Source organism: Dromiciops gliroides, chromosome 2, assembly GCF_019393635.1.
Source record: "Dromiciops gliroides isolate mDroGli1 chromosome 2, mDroGli1.pri, whole genome shotgun sequence".
Taxonomy (NCBI): Eukaryota; Metazoa; Chordata; class Mammalia; order Microbiotheria; family Microbiotheriidae; genus Dromiciops; species Dromiciops gliroides.
In genome coordinates this window covers 434,066,221-434,083,581 of record NC_057862.1, presented here as the reverse complement: position 1 = coordinate 434,083,581, position 17,361 = coordinate 434,066,221, and positions in this window count along the sequence as shown.

Sequence of the window (17,361 nt, the reverse complement as noted above, 5' to 3'; positions counted from 1 at the left end):
CATGGTTCCCCCTCCACCTTCCCGCACCTCAATCTGGAAAATCCATTTAAATTTTTTTGGCCCTCCCTTCATAACAGAGAAGAAGTCTGAATTATTATAGTATTAAAAGATAAAATGGGGTGTGGGGTGGTGGAGTCAAGAGAAAAGGCAGATACTCACCTGAGCTCTTCCCAGAACCCCTCTGAACACCTTTAAATAATGCCATAAAACAAGTCCTGGAGCAGCAGAATCCACAAAAGGACAGGGTGAATTAATTTTCCAGCCAAAGACAACTTAGAAGGTCAGCATGAAAAGTCTGCTGCACCCAGGTGAGAGTGGAGCACAATCCAGAGCAGGCTGTGCCAGCACAGACCTGGCCCAAGTAAACCAGGAACAGGCTTTGGGAGCTACTGCATCCTCATCACCGCCACCATCCTCATCACCACCACCATCATTGATGCTACCATCAGCAGCAGCAGCTGCTTCCAGAGCTCTCAGCCCATACAATGTAAGGGGATTGAGCAAGTGGTCAGGAAATTACGGGGGTCTCTTTGCAAGCACTGAGGCAGGACTCTGTTGCTTTTCTGATACTTGGATCCAAGTCATAGTCCTGGGTGGCAGTAACAGGGTAAGGAGGAGCACTAGCACACCAGAGCTTGGGCTTCAGTGGAGTGGGCCCTCATCAGAATTCCAGGGGAGAAAGGAGTGTTTGTGGTCACTCACAGATGAGAGCACAGGCTAGGAGAGTAGCAAATATACCTCTCCTTAGATCATACCACATTGGAAGCATTGAAAACTTACAGCTCCTAGAAGTATCTCTGAAAACAGCTTCACAAAACCCCTGAAGCTTGGGATGGTGCACCCTCCACCCTGGAAGCAGAGCCCTGCTCTAATAAAGAGTTAAAAGTCAAGAAATAGGCTGGGGAAATGAGCAAACAACAGGAAAACATTCTGACCACAGAAAATTACTATGATGACAAGAAAGATCAAATACACATACTCAGAAGATATCAAAGTCAAAATTCCTACATCCAAAGCCTCTAAGAAAAATATGAATTGGTCTCAGGTCATGGAAGAGCTCAAAAAGGATTCTGAAAATCAAATAAGAGAAGTAGAGAATAAATTGGGAAGAGAAATGACAGTGATGAAAGAAAATCATAAAAACTGAGTCAACAGCTAGGTAAAGGAGACCCAAAAATATACTGAAGAAAGTAACACCTTAAAAAACAGATTAGGACAAATAGTAAAAGAAGTACAAAAAGCCAATGAAGAGAAGAATACCTTAAAAATCAGAATTGACAAAGTGGAAAAAAAGGCACAAAAATCCACTGAAGGACAATCCACTTTTTCCCCTGAAGGACTATACTTGGTTTTTCTAGGTAAGTGATTCTTGGTTGTAATTCCAGCTCCTTTACCCTCTGTATTATCATATTTCAAGCCCTCTGATTCTTTAATGTGGAAGCTGCTAAATCCTGTACTATCTTGACTATGGCTCCATGATATTTGAATTATTTCTTTCTGGCTGATTTCAATATTTTTTCCTAGACCTGGAAGCACTGAAATTTAGCTATAATATTCCTGGAAGTTTTCATTTGAGGATCTTTTTCTTTTTTAAAATTTTTATTAAAAAAATTTTTTTTGAGGATCTCTTTCTTTTTTTTTTTTTTTTGGTGAGGCAATTGGGGTTAAGTGACTTGCCTAGGGTCACACAGCTAGTAATTGTTAAGTGTCTGAGGCTGGATTTGAACTCTGGTCCTCTTGAATCCAGGGCCAGTGCTCTATCCACTGCGCCACCTAGCTGCCCCTTGAGGATCTCTTTCAAGAGGTGGTTGGTGTATTCTTTCAATTTCTATTTTTACCCTCTGGCTCCAGAATATCAAGGCAGTTTTCCTTGATAATTTCTTCAAAGATGATGTCAAGGATCTTTTTTGATCATGGCTTTCAGGTAGTCCAATAATTTTTAAATGATTTTTCTAGGTCAGTTGTTTTTCCAATGAGATATTTCACATTGTCGTCTATTTTTTTCATTCTTTTCATTTTTTGTCTCTTGATTTCTCATAAAGTCATTAGCTTCCATTTGCTCAATTCTGATTTTTAAGGAATTATTTTATTCAGTGAGCTCTTGTACCCCCTTTGCCATTTGGCTAAATCTACTTTTTTTTTTTTCTGGGACAATGAAGGTTAAGTGACTTGCCTAGGGTCACACAGCTAGTAAGTGTCAAGTATCTGAGGCTGGATTTGAACTCAGGTCCTCCTGAATCCAAGGCCAGTGCTTTATCCACTATGCCACCTAGTTGCCCCCATGCTATACCATTTCAATAAATGCCTTTGCCTTGAGCTGACCTGAATGACTAGAGCAATGGTGTCAAATTTAAATAGAAACAAGGCCTACTAAATCATGCAAAAGAATTTCTGTGGGTTGCTTATTGACTTAGAAAACCATATATGTTTATGTTTCTTTTTTTGTTGTTGTTGTTAACACATCAAAACATCAGAATCAGATGGGAACTACATTTTAATCTGGTTTGGCAGCACTCAGGAGTACTTTGAACCACATGAAGCCCTCTGGGCTTTGTATTTGACCCCTTTGGTCTAGAATAAAGGTAAATGAATTGTTGGGGACTTCTGAGTTGTAGTTTTAGGAGTGTGGAATCAGAGCATATCTGGAACCAGGGGACTCAACTTTCAAAAGTTAGTTGCTGGGATATACCATAAGGGGTGCTGTACTTAGAGAATGCTTATTGAATTGTTGAACCATTCCATTTCATTCTTTCTTTACATACCAATGAATCAATCAAGAGACATTTATTATGCAGATGCAAAGGCATCCCACAACTCTTCATACTACATGGCCTAGTAGTCCTTTCTCTCTTCATAGAGTCCTCATGCAGCTCCTCTTGGATGTAATATCTCTGCTGAGTGGGTGATGTGAGTGGTTTCCCAGAGTCTGTTACTCTCCATAATTTGACTCTCTTCTTTGCTGCCAGTTGTCATGCTCCTTGAAGATGCCTTCACTCTCTATTTGTGTCTGGAGTGTAGATCTCTATTCCCCAATGGATGCAATGTTTCTTACTAGTCAAGGACATGGCTTATATAGATGGAAAGGATAAAGAAAATCCATTCTTCCTTCCCTGAAGGAGTCTCCTCCATAGATAGCTCCCTGTTTTCAGTCTCTTTCATCCTTTAACTGATAGGTGGTTTGTTACCTGCTTTACTGCCAAGTGCCATGACAGATGTGGGGTGAGGAGAGAGAAATCCTCTCCTTCTCTCTCACTTGACAAGCATGGGGAGCCTTGACTGCCTTAAGCACTTCAGAATTCAGCAACTTAAAACCTCCCAGAGGTATAACTAATTTGTTTTTTCAGCCAATCCAGCTGTTTTCTTCTTGCTTCAACCAGAGAGATGTTCATGACTCATAAAGAGATAGTGCATAAGCACATCTTACAGTTAATTTTAACAGCTGTGATTACATTCTAGGCCTACTGTGTGCGACTGCATCAATTGAGGGGGTGGGGGAACTCCCTCCCATATATATATTACATATAAATAACTTAATATATATACACAAAATAAATAAAAATAAATTCAAGGACATTTTTGGAGAGAAAACAATAGCAGTTGGAAGATTCAGGAAAACCTTCATGCTTGAACTAGCTCTTTTTTTTTTTTTAACTAGCTCTTGAGGAAATAAGGGATTCTGTAAGGTTGAGGTGAGAAGGGAGTGCATTTCAGGCACAACTCATGGCCACTACAAAGGCATGGAGTTGAGAGGTTGTGGGGAGAGAATGTTATGCATGGGGAATTGGGGAATATTTGTGGAACACTTCAAGAAGGCCACTTTGGCTGGATCACAGAATGTGGAAAGGGGAAATAATATATGATGAGGCTGGAAAGGTAGTTTGAGGTCAGTTTGTGAAGGGCCTTGAAGGTCAAATAGAACATATTACAGTGTGTGATAGAGAAACTAGGTATATGTGGTAGGAACAACCCTTTGTTTTTTGCAGGCTGGGTGTTATGGTTCAATGCAGCTTTTTTTTTTTTTTAAGTGGGGGAAGTGTGTTATGGAAAAAAGGAAGTCCTAGATGATGAAAGTTAGAAACAGAATTTTATTTCTCAGTTGCAAAAGCATTGTTCAAGATATATAGAAGGCCCTCTTTTTGGAATAAAGAGAAAGTGCATATTGACCTGTGTGATTGGTACAAGACATTTTTGAGGAAGTCTATGCTAAAAACATCCCCTGACTCTTATGTTTTTTAAAAAAGTTTATCATTTTTATTTTTTTGAGTAACAATCATTGTATTGTGAGATTTAAAATTGGATACAAGAGCATTAAACTCCCCTTTAACCTTTCCCTTATTTATCTCCCATACCAGTAGGTGGAAGAAGCCTCTGATCTTTAGTTAGAGCTTTTATTGTTTGGAAATTACAAGGTGATGTTGATTAGAGAGATAGGAAAGTAGAAATACAAACAAATAGTCTTAAATCTAAGCTTAGTCTATATTCGGTATAGAACTCACCAAAACCCATATAGGACTCACCAAAAACCCAAGGCCACCTCTGAGGCTGAGAGCTGAGTCAAGCACGTGCTGTTATGGAGAATCAGGCGAGTGGAACCTGAGTCAGCGTCTGTGTGTGCAGCGCAACCAGCGGACGAGGAGAGCGGAGAAAAAAGACCTCACTTCTGTTCTCTCCTTGCCTTTTAAGCTCGCACCCCTGAAGTGGAGTGCTTAGCAGATGTACTGGCGGTTCATCACGGCTTCCTCCGCGAAAGGGTGGTCCTTCAAAAAACTGGTGTCTTTCCGTTATCGCTAACCGACTCTTAAAAACTTTCACTTTTTACCACAGTATTAATCTGTCTCTTTCTCTATTTCCTCACCCCATACTAAGCAAAAATCCTTTCAAAAAACCCAAACCCAAACCTGAAAAATAAATCCCTCAATATAACTCTACATGATCTAGCAAAATAAACTCCCACATTACTAGCTTTTATAACTTCATTGGAAAGGTTGTATTACCAATGAAAGGAGGCTAAAGTAAATTGTCCTTATTTATTATGCAGGTAGAGAAAGAGGTACATGAGCTTTTTTTTTTTTTTTTTTTCAATGAGGGTTAAGTGACTTGCCCAGGGTCACACAGCTAGTAAGTGTCAAGTGTCTGAGGCTGGATGTGAATTTAGGTCCTCCTGAATCCAGGGCTGGTGCTTTATCGACTGGACCACCTAGCTGTCCTCGGTAGAGAGCTCTTAATATTTAAAAAGTTGTCTTAAAAGCAGAGGACATAGGACCATTTCAAAGGTATGTTGATTATCCAGGTGAAGAGGTCAATGTTAATGAAGGCAAACTTTAATAGGCAACAGGTGGAAAGCTACCTGCCTGATACAGAGGTTTTTTGAAGAATGCCTTGAGTTCTGCAGAAATTGAGGCTATTAAAGAGGATAATAAAATTAAAGGTAATTGTGAATGGGAATCATAGCAAGTGGTTAATCCTCACCCCCAACAACAACCCCTCAACCTTACCCCATTATTTGTCCATGTAGTATTGCTTCCCTCAGAGTTATTTCTAGAATGGAAGAGTAAGATGGCCTATAGGCTTTTAACATAGTAATAGCTTTGATGTTTGTAAGAAAAAAAATCTAATGAATCCCTAGAACAATGGCTAATGAGGATGTGGCCTATGATTTCATATTGCAAAATTAGTTTAATGAATCAAAAGTCCAGGATTGGAATTGTCCTTTGATACTTTTCAGGTAGATAAAATGGGGAGTTCTGCATACTTGGCCCCTTAAAGAAGAGTGCCCTATATAGCCAAATCTCTGATGGAAGACAGCAAGGAAAGGGGTGCAATTTTTTTTGTTTTTGTTTTTGGTGGGGCAATGAAGGTTAAGTAACTTGCCCAAGGTCACACAGCTAGTAAGTGTCAAGTGTCTGAGGCCAGATTTGAACTCAGGTCCTCCTGAATCCAGGGCTGGTGCTTTATCCACTGTGCTACCTACCTGCCCCAAGGGGTGCAATTTTTGAAAGAGATAGGTATGGGGGACTGGATTTATGCCTTCTCCCCATGATCACTATTCCCAGATAACTTTTAGATTCCGCCTTTTCTGCACACCCCTATCTGAATTTTGTCAGGCCAAAACAGGCTGATAAAAGACTGGGCTCAGCAACTGGTGAAGTTTGAGTGGGAGATAGGGGCAGCCATAAAACTGTTCGCTTGAAGACTTATTCTGGGAATGATGAGAGGAGGAATGACACCTGCTGCCCTGTTGGATGATGATATTCTTTTTTTTGGTAAAGAACTTTGGGCATAGTTTTAAAAATATAGGGTGGGTAAGAAGACAATTAGTGGTCAGCCTATGAGGTTATTGGTAAAACTGTACTGGTACATCAGGGACCAGGGCTCACATGAAAATTAGGACATCCTTGAAAGTCTTTAACCCATCTGGTTAGCCCCCTACCTCACCTGATCAGTTCTCTAACCCACCTGCTTGTACTGCCAGGTGTTTCTGTCTAGATTTGAAGGAATGTTGGGATGAGTCTCCTTTGTGGGGGGCACTAAAAAGATTGCCTTGTTGCAGTGAGGACTCAACTGAGCTTAGCTAGTATAAATTTCTAGTGGACCCAGTTAGTTTGAACGCATGATTTCCTTCATTTCTGTCCAGCAGTATTTGAGCAGGAATGGAGGCTGATGTTAGGAATAATCCTGGGTTGGAATTTGGCAGGGCATCAGTGTTTGTAGAACAAGAGAGCAAAGGATCTGAGAGTAAATAAAGTACAGATTGAGTTGAGTTGTAAAATGGAGATTTGGAAGGGAAATTAGAATAGAATAGGCTGGAAAATCCTGAGGCATGGAGGGATTAGAGGATACTGTGGACAAAGACTAGGTTTAGAAAGAGGAAGATATGTGAATGATAAGATGATGGGGGGTTCTGATCACATAGAAGAATGTGAAAATTTTTGATCCTGAAAATGGAACACTTGTGAGCATTTCATTCTTTTTTTTTTCTTTTTTTTTTTGGTGAGGCAATTGGGATTAAGTGACTTGCCCAGGGTCACATAGCTAGTAAGTGTCAAGCGTCTGAGGCCAAATTTGAACTCAAGTACTCCTGAATCCAAGGCTGGTGCTTTATCCACTGCACTACCTACTTGCCCCGAGCATTTCATTCTTAATGTTGCATGCCAATTCTCCTTTTTTTGACTAAACTCCTTGAGAAGGCTGTAGGCAATAGTGGTCTCCACTTCCTTTCCTCTCACCTAACTCTGCTGTGTCTGGCTTCTGTGAGAGACAAGATAGTGTGTTTTCCCCAGAGGAACCATATCCTGGTCGCATATTTTGTTATTTCCATAGTTTCTAGCTTACATCCTACCATTGCGTAACTTCAGGGACATGCTGCCTACCATAAATCTTGGAGCCTCCCCCCACTCCCCCCACTCCCAGGATGAGCTCATGGTCAGCTCATGATCAGAGTATGCTATACATCATGCCATTCTCCTATTGGGTTAGATGCCATGTATAGAGTGTACATCCTGACGACCAGCCAGTGGGAGTCGGACAGGGGGTGGGAGGGGGTATTGCGTTAGGAACATATATAATACTTGTTTCTGAACTTGTGTGAACATTTACTATATGTGAGTATGCACACTTTTTTGAGAAAAATAAGTTTTTTAAGAAGTATTTATTATTATTTTCCAGTTACATGTAGAGATGGGTTTCAACCATTTGTTTTTATAAGATTTCTATTTTCAAATTTTTCTCCCTTCCTCCCCTCCCTCCCCCCTTCCCAAGACAGCAAGCAATTTGATATAGGTTATATATGTACAATCACATTAAACATATTTCTGCATTAGTCATGCTGTGAAAGAAGAATCAGAGCAAAAGGGAAAAACCTCAAAAAAGGAAAACAAAAAAAAGTAGAAATAGAATGGTTCAATCTGCATCTAGATTCCACAGTTCTTTTTTTCTGGATTTGGAGAGCATTTTCCATTATGAGTCTTTTGGAACTATCTTAGAGCATTGTATTGCTGAGAAGAGTCAAGTCTATCACAGTTGATCAACACACAATGTTGTTGATACTATGTACAATGTTCTCCTGGTTCTGGATCTCTCACTCAGTATCAGTTCATGTAAGTCCTTCCAGTTTTCTCTGAAATCTGCCTGCTCATCGAATAAACTCCTTTTTTTGCTTTCACTTTCTGACTCCAGGTATTTATTTTGAGTAGGTGGCCTCTGGTCCTACACACTTTTGATCACATCACCCTTTCAATGACACAGGTTTTGAGGAACCTGTCTGGGTATTATTTCTGTCCTATGAAGCCCGATTTCTCCGGAAGCATCACCTCCTGTCAGTTTGGGAATAAGAGTGGCTTTAAAAGCATGAGAGGCTGTCAAGATTTTTGTCTCTGAGAGACTTGCTTATGTCACCCCACTGGCTTAGGTGTGGCTGTGAGGTCACTGGAGCATCACTGGGTCAGAATGAAGCCTTGACAGTGTTGGGATAGGGATCATCTACATTGCATTTCTTACTTTCCAGGGTCTCCACTGCTTTATGGAAACAGGATGTTTGCAGCTCCAGATAGCCTTTCATTCTTTCATCCTACTGGCCAGAAAGAAAGACCCTGGCTGTGAGAACAAAGAAAGTGGGGATGGAGATTGGGGTGGGAAGAGGTGTGCTTGTCTTCACTCTGCATAGGAAGATCTTTCTAGACCCACAAGTAAATATTAGTATCTGCTATTGCCGGAGACACATGGGAAAGTCTCCCACATGTTCCATGTGGTCTGGACAACCTGCTATTATAATAGCCCTGTAAATCTTTCTGATTCCCAACGTCTTAATTTAGGGACATATAAGGCATTTTATTCCTCAATACCTTTTCTTCCCCAGTCCCTTGACTTCTGTCAAGTATGTATTATTACAACTTGTACTTGGCTACTTATAGCTGTCCAAGTGGTTACCAAAGGGTTTCCTTCATTTCTCCAGTCTTTATTTTAGGGATTTCCATCATGTGTGGGAATAAATACAATCCCCTTCACTCTTCTCCCTTCCCCAATAGCCAAGGAATATCTTGACTATGCAACCATTAAATATGAATGAATAAATGAAAAAGCATTTTTAAGTCTTTGAAGTGGGCTGGGCACTGTGCTAAACTCTGGGTTTACAAATAGAAAATAAAAACAAATATTGGGAAAGATTCAAGGAGCTAGGGTTATTGCAATAATGTTCTACCACTTCTTGCAGGCACAGATTCGTGTTGTGTGGTAATCCTTGCTAGTGAATAGAGGGGAGTGGATCATGGTCAGTGGAAATGGGGTAAGAACCATGAAGCAAAACTTGGCTCCCAGCTGGTAGTGGGCTCCCACCTACTCCTCACAGCTGGAAAATAACACCCAGGAGTTCAGAAGCATCATGGAATGAGTATGAACTGGAGATGATGGGTGAATGTTCATCTTGGAGTTGCTGGAAGTCAGCACCTTCTTATGTTCCTACAAAACCCAGAAGTTCATTGCTGTGAATTTGTAGGAATAATTATACCATCTCCCCAACTTCCAATTGATGCCACAGGTATAACTCCCCTTCAGGTAGAGCCCATTGAGATGGGCTTCATGGCATTTATTTACCACTAGCCTCCCCTGAAAATAGAAGCACAGTTCTCTGGTATCTTATTATCATTATTTAGGTCTTGGGTAGAAAACAGTATGTTTTTGTATGTATGTATTTATTTTTGTTTGTTTGGTTGGTTTTTTGCCAGGCAATGGGGGTTAAGTGACTTGCCCAGGGTCACACAGCTAGTAAGTGTCAAGTGTCTGAAGCCGGATTTGAACTCAGGTACTCCTGAATCCAGGGCCGGTGCTTTATCCACTGTGCCACCTAGTCACCCCTTTTGTATGTATTTTAGGAATTTCCTGGGGAAATTAGGACAGAAATCTAGCTGGCCAGTGGCTATTGCTCATTTAACCTACACTTTCCCCCCTCCCCCAATTCCTTTGCCAGGTGGCCTCCCCTCAATGTCCCCACCCTCTGCCCTTTGCCACAGGACAATGGCAGTCCTGGGCAGTAAAGGCTGGTTTCTCAGTAGGGAGAGTACATTCAGGCATTCTATTATTTGGGCTGGGATTATGCCAAATCACCATCATGGCCAACAAACTTTTAGAAGCACTGCTCTTCTGTCAGATTAATCTCCCTAATCTACCACTTTCACTATGGAAATTTCCTGCTCAAAATTTTATAATGGCTCCCTATTGTCATCTTCATCAAATCTAAACATCTCTGCCCAGCATCCAGGACCTTCTAAAGTTTTGCCCACATGACCTATTTATATTCTACTATTCCCCAGTTCATATCTTTCACTTTCTCATGGGGTGATCTCCCTACTAGTCTTACTTCTTATATGCCTTGGTTCCCTCTCTCTCTCCTTGCTTCCTAATCTCCTATCAAAGGCTGTAAGTGACATAACATAACCATAAATAGATTTGGTCAATCTTAATGACTTCTCTTATGTCAGGACCCTGAATTTGCAAGGAAGGGTTATCCCATAGGGATACTCTGACTGGTTGGTATATCATCTACCTCTCCAACTGTGAAGTCTCTGTGCTGTCTGACATGGACACTTATGATGGGGAATGGACCAATCTATGTCACTATTGAGAAACTCTCCAAGACTCAATTTGTACTTCTTAACTTCTCCAGAGACGCTGAATGAATCACACTTGGCAAAGGAGGTCTGATTATCAAAATTTTGGAAATTGATCTGGAGTTCCTAGTTTCCCAAACAATATAATGGGAGCCACAAGTCACTTTCCCTCCGTAGGGTTAATTTACCTTATTAGTCAAAATGAGGAGGTTGGACTTCAAGATTTTATGGCTCCTTCTAGTCCTGATGGTCTATGATACCGTGAAATGTTTAACTGCAGAGTTGGGACTACCCTTTTCTTAGTGGTATTATGGGATAGGAAAAGGAGAAATGCCTGAATTATTGGCTCTGGGTTTTTAGTAGTTTCTATGTGGAAGGAATAAAAGGAACTGGCAGGGGGTAGGGGTCAGGGTAACACTGGACTCTGTCTCAATAGTCTTTTTTGCTAGAGTAGGTGACAGAAGATAAATTGGCCTCAAATAAATCTCCTTGTAAGGAAGAAGGAAGGACATTGATTATGGATTTACCCTGAGCTGTCAGCAGGTAGAGATTTAAATTCTCCAGTCAGAATTCTTTCCTATAACTGCTAAAGCCTCTCTTGTACGCATCCCAGTTCTGAAAGAAGTCCACAGACCCATCAGCATGTAACTGGAAAACTGTGGCGGAGGAAAGAGAGGTCCTTTGGGAGAAAAGTGTTTTGGGGGGCAATTAGGTGGCTCAGTGGATAAAGCACTGGCCCTGGATTCAGGAGGACTTGAGTTCAAATCCAGCCTCAGATACTTGACACTAGCTGTGTGACCTGGGCAAGTCTCCTGTTGGAGAGCATGTAAGAGCATGTAAGAGCATGTAAGCAGCAATAGCATAACAACTGAAAATTTAATCTTAACCTGTTGCAGTAGAAGGCAGGAAGAAAAAGTTAAAACATTCTGATCATACAGAAAAGTGACCTGAATTTTTATTTCCCTTTTTTTTCTCCTTGGACTCACCCCCTTAAAAGAGCCACTCTTGAGATTACCCATCTTCTCCCAGACCTACTCATTTTCTGCTAGTTGGGCCTATGAATTCTGGAGGTAGGGGAAAGCAGGGAAGGCAATTGGAGCTAAAGGAAGAGTAGTCAGTGGACTAGCTGGTTTATGTTTGGATAAAGAGGGCCTGGCTAATAGTTAGTGGCTTGACATTTGTATAAGTTCATTTCAAAAACAGAGAAATTCTGGTCAAACTCCCATGGAGCGAAGGCTGTTCTATCAGATAAGAACTGAAAAATCACAGCCTCTCAGTTTCCCAACCTTATTTATTAATTCATCCAGTCATTTATTCATTTATTCACTCATTCATCTGCCTATTATTTATCTGTTCATTTATTTATTTATCTACCTATTCATTCATTCATCCATTCATTTATTTGATTATCTATTTATTTATTTACTTATTCATTCATTTATTTATTTTATCACTCCAATCATTTATTTATTTATTCACTTATTCATCTATCTATCTATCTATCTATCTATCTATCTATCTATCTATCTATCTATCTATCTATCTATCCATCTGCAGGGTAATGGGGGTTAAGTGACATGCCCAGGGTCACACAGCTAGTAAGTGTCAAGTGTCTGAGGCCAGATTTGAACTCAGGTCCTCCTGAATCCATGGCTGGTGCTTTATATACTGTACCACCTAGCTGCTGCTTCTCAACCTTCCTTAAATGGAACTCAATAAGCCATAGATAATTCTTGGGTTAGAGAAGAAAGCATCCAATTAAAAGAAAGCATATTCATGGTATAGATTTATTTAAGGAGAAAAAACAACAACCCACCACAACCACCAAACTATTCTTGACAGGCCCATTATGAGAGGTAGTATGGCAAAGTGGATAGAGTGGTATTCAACTTGGAGTCAGGAGGACCTGGGTTTAGATCTTGCCTCTGATACTTACTAGCTGTGTGACCATGGGCAATTCACTTAAGCTCTTTGAGCCTCAGTTTACTTATCTGTAAAATGAGGATAATAATACCTGTAGCACCTTGCTCACAGGGTTGTTAAGAGACTCAGAGGAGATAACTTAGTGCTCTTGTGAGCCTTAAAATGCTATACAAAAGTCAGCCATTGTTATTTTAGGGGCCCTGAGTCAAGGCAGCCAGGCTAACCTACCTTTTTGGCATCTGTAGCAGCAGCCTTAGAAAATTTAATTCAACACATACTTTCAGATATTTACTATGTACAGAATGATAAGCTGATGACAAGCAATTCAAGTCAAGTAGAAAACAGTGGATTAGAAGTTCAGTGCTTAAAACCTTTAGGACAGAGCTTCTTAACCAGGGGTTCACAGATTCCTCCCAATCCCAGTGGGTCCATGGCTCTTTCAGGGAAGTCCACAAACTTGTTTTTTAAACATTTTGAAAATTGTATTTCAATATAATAGGTTTTTCTTTGCAATTTGATTTTATGCACTTAAGCTTTATTCTGAGAAAGGGTTTGTAGGCTTCAGCAGACTGCCAAAGGGGTCTAGGACACAAAAGTGGTTAACAACCCCTGGCTTAGAACCATGTTTCTAGACTGTGAGAACTGATGTTCAGAGGAATGGCCCCGAGGTCCTGTGAGCAGCTGAGTCAGGAAATAGAGATTCTGTGATGGGCATTAGAGTCCACTTAGGGAAGAAAGGGAATTAGGCAGCACAGAGAGGTGTCCACCATAAAAGTTGAAACCCAAAGATTTTCTGTATATCCTTAAGCTGCCCAGAAAATTCAAATCAACAGAGACCCTCATTCCCTGGATATTCTTTAGCCTGGTTTGTTTGCACCCAACTTTCCAAGTGAAGTATCATCAGTGGTCCTATTGATAGTTATGGAGGGGTAGAGAGGTTGATAATTGGGTCATAGATCAAATGATGTTAATTTAGAATTGGAAGGGACATTAGAGGCCATCTATTTCAACTCTCTCATTTTACAGAGAAGGAAACTGAGGCCCAGAGGGGTTAAGTTACTTGTCCTAGGTCACACAGGTAGTAATTGGCAGAGCTGGGATTTGAATACAGGGAAATTCATTGCTCCCAGTTCAAGACCTGAGGCATAGTACATCCCTCCTTTCTCCTTGATGACATCTGGCTAGCCTTTAAAATGACCTTGATATTATACACAGAACAACAATGACAACAATTTAGGCATAGGGAAATTAAGTTCAATCTCAGACAAGTTTCAGTTTTATTGTGTTCACTGTCATCATCAGATTAATTCCACTTTATCCAGAAATAGAATTGCATTTTTTGGTGGTATTTTCCCCTATGACCAAAATGTTAATTTTGGAATTTTTCAAATTTATTATGGAATACTCTCCTGTGGCCAACAACCTTAGTTAATAACTTCTCCAACTGCCTCAGTTAGAGTTACTGAGGAAAGGGGTCAATATTCATTTATACAGTACGGTTAAGGATCTAAAAAAATATCACTTCCAAGAAGAATTATTATTTTAAATCAGGAGTATGAATAGAACTCAAAGGAATTAAACCCAAATGGTGGAATTATTGACACCTTGTTAAGTGAGTCAAATAGATATTTTGGGTGCATTTTGGTGCCCCGATATCACAGTGCCTATTCTGTGACATGTGGGTTTACCACTGGGGAGGCCAACTATGTTCTTACATCCTGAATCTCTGTTTACCTGCTGAATCCTGGGTTCTTTTTTTTTTTTTTAAGTGAGGCAATTGGGATTAAGTGACTTGCCCAGGGTCACACACAGCTAGTAAGTGTTAAGTGTCTGAGGCTGTATTTGAACTCCGGTACTCCTGAATCCAGGGCTGGTGCTCTCTCCACTGCACCACCTAGCTGCCCCTGAATCCTAGGTTCTTGTCAGTGCCTTGGAATCTGGGAGCCATGCCTCTCTTCTCTTTAGCAGTAGAAGAGTTTTGGAGGTATTTAGGTCAGTCAGTAGACTGGTCTACTCACCTGGACATGTGCCTCCTTCCTTATGCTGGCAAAGGCAGGAGAAGGAAAGAAGTATGAGGAGAATCTTCAAGGTAGACCAGGCCATTATGTTACTTGGGTGCTTCCCTTAATGCATGGTACAAGTCCTCTTCACCACCTTGGCAGTGAAGGCAAACAGGGCTCTGACCCTGGTCCTTTAAAGCTCAGCTCCTCCTATTCTTCACCTTCCCTATGATGGTGGAACTGATGAAAGTCTCAGCCAGCAATGAACATGTGACATCCCCTAAGGAAGATATCCATGGGTAGAGCCATGAACTATAGTTCAGGTGGCTCTTAGTGATTTGGGGTCCCACAGTCTGAAGGGTTCCAAATGATAGACACCTCCCAAATATTAGGGCTAACATGGCAACCTTCCCCTGAAGGTTCCATGCAACAAGCAACATTTTAAAAGTGCTTTATGTATAACACCATGCTAGCTAAACCTTCCAAACCTACAAAGGAACATTGACACAGCTGGATTCTCAGGGACCAAAGAAGGGCACCATATACACTGCCCAAGAATGAAACTCTTGAACCAGAACTGAAAATAATATGAATCTAGATGAATAATACTTTGGTATACTGTGAAGTTATGATTATGGACAAAATATATATGAGATATCAATAAAGGGAGCCATTCTGGGCTCTGGTTTCTCTCCACCAAGGAAATCCTAAAAAGTTCAAAGTTGTGCAACAAACAGAGGATCTAGGAAAATGATATGGTAGTCTTTTAAGATTTCTTAGTAGTTTACATGGGTGATCTCATTTGGGTCTCTCAATGACCTGATGAGATGGATACAATGAGTTTTGTTATTTCCATTTTGTGGATAAGAAAATTGAAACTCATAAAGGTTAAGGGACATACCTATAACCAAATACCTAGTCAGAAGCAGAATTTGAACCCAGGTTTGCCTAAATCCAAGCCCAACACCAGCTACTACTCTGTATTGCTGCTTCTCAAAAAGAGGTGAACAGAGAGGCAGGAAGGTCTGAATTGGGAGGAAAAGATTAAATGCCAACCCATGTTTAAGATCTAATTGTGTAACATGATGGGGGAAATTTGGGGATTAATCTGGGTTTCTGTATAGTTACACAAATGCCCCATTGTTGTGTACACATAGGGACTATTCTTGTCACATCTAGGGCCCAAGTTTAATGTAAAGAGGCCAATGTGTCCTTAAGGTTCTGTCTGGAGCCAGAGGGAGTGTCAGCCAGTTGGTTTGCCCTTTCTGAGGGATTGTATTGATAACTTAGGGATGAAAATTCTCTTCCCTTTGGAGCATTGGACTTTGTGCCACCTTTAGGCCCCCAAAGATGCCTTGAACTGGGAAGGCAGGGAGCCTGGAGCTCAGTCTGCAACAGAGGAAGGGATGCGGGATGGTCCCAATATCTGATAGGGGCATGGAGTTAGAGGGTAAACTGAAGATGTGTATTAGAGAGTTGGTATAGTATCCTGACCAACCAGATGAGCATGTTGGAAAGTCTTTGAATACCAAACAGGATTTTATATTGGATCCCAGAAGAGATGGGGCACCACTAGAGTTTACTGGGTAGGTGAAGCAACATACCAGACTTTTGCTTTAGGAAGATCACTTTGTCATCTTAGTGGAGGAAAGAATGGAGTGGGGAGAGACTTGTGGTAGGCATTGCAATTTTCCAGCCATGAAGTGATGTGAGCCTGTACTAGGGCAGTAGCACTTCCAGAGGAGAGGATGAGAAATATTTGAAAGATGTTATGAAAGTAAAATCAACAGGCCTTGGCAACAATTTGGATATGGTGGATCAGAGACAGTGAGGAGTTATGGAAGATACCTAAGTTTCACACCTGGGTAATTGGAAGGGTGGGGACAGGGAAAACTGGAATGAATTTGTTTTTCTCCTAACATGGGGAAGCAGAAATGGCCTTAGAATTCCAGTGTTTAAGATTCATAGGATCTAAGAGCTGAGATGGACCTTAGAGGTCATGTAGTCCAACCTCCTTATTATACATTTGAAGAACATGATACTCAGAGAGGTTAAGTGAATTGTCTCTCTTCACATAGGTAGCAAGTTAACTGAAGTTCTCTGACTCCAAATTTAGCCCTCTGACCACTATATCATGTTGCTTCTCCTACCTGCTTAGAAGAGATGGGGGAAACCACATTTGGAAACAACAGACCACCTGTGATCAACCAGACTAATACATCTGAGCATAGGACCATGGATTTAGAGTTTAGAGTTGGAAGGGTTCTTTAAGATGATATAGTTAGGGAGCGGCTAGGTGGCACAGTGGATAAAGCACTGGCCCTGGATTCAGGAGTACCTGAGTTCAAATCTGGCCTCAGACACTTGACACTTACTAGCTGTGTGACCCTGGGCAAGTCATTTAACCCCCATTGCCCTGCAAAAAAAAAAAAGATGATATAGTTAAATCCATCATTTTCAGAAAAGGACTCTCAGGACCAGAAAGGTTGTGACTTACCCAGTCATACAAGTTGTCAGGGGCAATGCTGTGATTCAAGCTCACATTCTTTGACTTCAGAGCCAACTCTTTTTCCAACTCAACTCCTTGAGAGGGCCTCTGAGAGAGTGTTCCAGAGTCCACTGTCAGGAAGGAAGGTGAGTCCAGTTAGGCAGGAAGCTAAGAGGGGTCTAATTTGGGGGACATATAATTTTTGATCACTGGATAAGCAATGTTGGTGCCACAGGAAGAGAAGAAACAAGAGGCTGGGATTAGGGTTGGATTTCCTGCCTTATAAGAGTCTGGGATCTGCTCCTGAGGCAAAGACGAGAGGGGCCAAGATCCCAACAACAGAGCTGCC